The sequence below is a fragment of the Callithrix jacchus genome, chromosome 10, assembly GCF_049354715.1.
Source record: "Callithrix jacchus isolate 240 chromosome 10, calJac240_pri, whole genome shotgun sequence".
NCBI lineage: Eukaryota > Metazoa > Chordata > Mammalia > Primates > Cebidae > Callithrix > Callithrix jacchus.
Genome location: NC_133511.1, coordinates 7,387,171 through 7,389,772, shown reverse-complemented (window position 1 = coordinate 7,389,772; position 2,602 = coordinate 7,387,171). Strand labels below are relative to the sequence as shown.

Here is a 2,602-nt window from a genome sequence, read left to right as displayed (position 1 = left end):
CAGGCGTGAGCAACTGCGCCCGGCCGCAAAATTGCTTGTTAAACCTGCAAGTTACCACTGGGCCCTGGCCTCAGAGATTTTGGAGCACACACTGCAACCCACTGGGGTTCAGAGAGTTAACCTTTCTATTTGCTTGTAGCTGACTGGTATGTCTAGCAGGGTTGGAGACCAGTTAACCAAGCACGTCAGTGATTCCGATGCAAGTATTCTAAGAACCAGCCTTTGAGAAACATGCCCTAGTGCAGTGGCCTCTAAAGTGAAGTGTGTATGGCTTACGGGATTTAGAAGAATATTCTGGAAGTTCTATTTATACATTTATCTAAAGCAAATTCACCTCTGTTCACATTTAATATCCTGGAAGCTTTGTTACGTGTGTATGTCTGATGTTACATGTCACAGACTTTATGAGGGGTGCTCCAGAAGAGAAGAGTGGGGGCTCACAGGGGAGCGGCCTCTGGCATCCTCCCTGTTTTGATTTAAGCGTGACATTTTTTTGTGCCTTGGTAAATGGATTTTTGGATTACGTAATCCAAAAAATATTTTTTTGCAAATGGACAAGTGAATTAGAAAACTCTAAATTCCCTGCAGTGAAGATGAATAAAGACAGCAATTCAAGCACAAGTAACCAACAGAAAATGGCAAAATTAATGCTTCTAGCATGAGATCTCAGGCCCAACCTAACAGGTAAGACTATGTCATCAGAACTGACAAGAAGACTATTCCCCAAATTAGAAGTGATCACAAATATAGTTAATGATGAAGCTTGTCCTCTCTGGGCAAGTATCTTTGGGCCTTTGAGAGATTAATGATAGAATAAAGCCATCAAAGTGGCAAGATATTTTTTAATGAAATGTTTATACATTTTTTAAGAGATTTTTTTTTCTTGTAGATTTAAGGGAAAGATTTTTAAAAGATTGTTTTATTTTATTATAACCTTTTAAAATCCACAAATCCCACACCTCTAGCCACTCCAGAGATTTTCCTGCGCCCTGAGTTGACTGCTAGTTCTTTATTCTCATCTATTTAAAAAAATCTGTGTAGAAAAGAAAATTATTCTGCAAAGAAAGCAGGCGTTTAGCCTCAATAATAAATAGATCATTTTGGGGAGGTTAATGCTTCACAGCTAAAATCGTATGCTTTACAAATGACTAAAAAAAAAAATTTCTCCAAGCTGAGTTTTATGTTTTGTATTATAAATTAAAGGCTGACCCTTTTCCTTCTCTTTTTTTCTTGGTTACTTTTTGCCTCTAATTACTGTACAGGGAATACTTTCACCATATGACTTATGAAACTGCAAACTTTTCATTGAATTTTTATCACCAGAGCATGAATAATGTATTCAGTCCTGAAATGTCACAGGAAACATCAAACGGTTTTACATAAGGCATTTTTGCTGAAGTGTAAGAAGCCAGCAACCTGGGAAGCAGCAGAGAAGACACAAGTTTGGAAAGAAAACTTGATACAAATTTGTCATTTTTCCAGGAGGGATAAAATAAGTAGCAGAAGAGTAAATGAGAGGAAAGACTGAGAAATAAAAGGTTTTTTCTAAAACCATAAATAGAAAGAGAAGCAAAGCTAGTACAGTTGCCACTGGGGACAAGTGAAAGAAAACTAGAAAGTAGCCAGAAACAGATGGTGGGGCAAGGGGGTGTAGGGAGAAGGTGGAGGCTGGAAACCTCATAATCACAGGAATTGAGTTTGAAAGTGCAGTAAAACAGTATCACAGTTACTGTTGGAACTACAGTAAAAATGTAATAATTTTCAAGGACTGTTTGGGGCCATTTTCAATATTTTTCTGATCAAAGACTCTGGAAGTAGAATACAGTAGCTGTAAGAATTCTACTTTTGGATGCTTTCTTAGTGGATGAGGGTGCTCATTACTCCGCCGCCCAGGCTGGAGTGCAGTGGTGCAATCATAGCTCACTGTAACCTCGAACCCTGGGCTCAAGTGATCCTCCCATGTTAGCCTCTCCAGTAGCTAGGACTATAGGTGCATGTCATCATACCTGGCTAATTTAAGAGTGGCCATTCTTCAGGAGGCTGAGGCAGGAGAATTGCCTGAACCCAGGAGGCGGAGGTTGCGGTGAGCCGAGGTCGCGCCATTGCACTCCAGCCTGGGTAACAAGAGCGAAACTCCGTCTCAAAAACAAAACAAACAAAAAAAAAAGAGTGGCCATTCTTTTTTTTTTTTTTTTTTTTTTTTTTTAGTTTTCAATTAGCAATAATTGTGCCTCAGATAAACCTCATTGGCTACGATACTGGAGAGTGGCCATCCTTTTAGCATCCTTTTCTCTTAGGTTTTGAGGGAGCTCATAATATGACCATCAGACCAAAAGTTAAGTGCTCCATCCCTTATGGAACACAGTGTTAGTTGTCCACCCAATGAATGTCTTCCCTTTTTCTTGCTAATAGAAATCTATTCCCCTATTCCCTGCCCATAGTCTGTCAAGGTCTCTTGATCAGGGAGGACACGCTTCATCCAAGCCCCGCAGAGTGAATCATGATTTGCCTTATAGCAGTCACGGCAATTCTATTTCCCTTAGCTACTGGTTGATAGGGGGTAAGCGTGCATAGTAGTTTTCTGTTGCTGCTTAACAAATCA

General features: G+C 39.8%; 1 non-coding gene across 1 annotated transcript; it reads right to left on the bottom strand.

The window, feature by feature from the left end:
* Positions 1 to 2,124: 2,124 nt before the first annotated feature.
* On the bottom strand, positions 2,125 to 2,261 carry LOC118145875 (U4 spliceosomal RNA). The gene has a single exon (XR_004731363.3). It is a non-coding gene; the product is annotated as a U4 spliceosomal RNA (small nuclear RNA).
* Between the last annotated feature and the right edge of the window lie 341 nt (positions 2,262 to 2,602).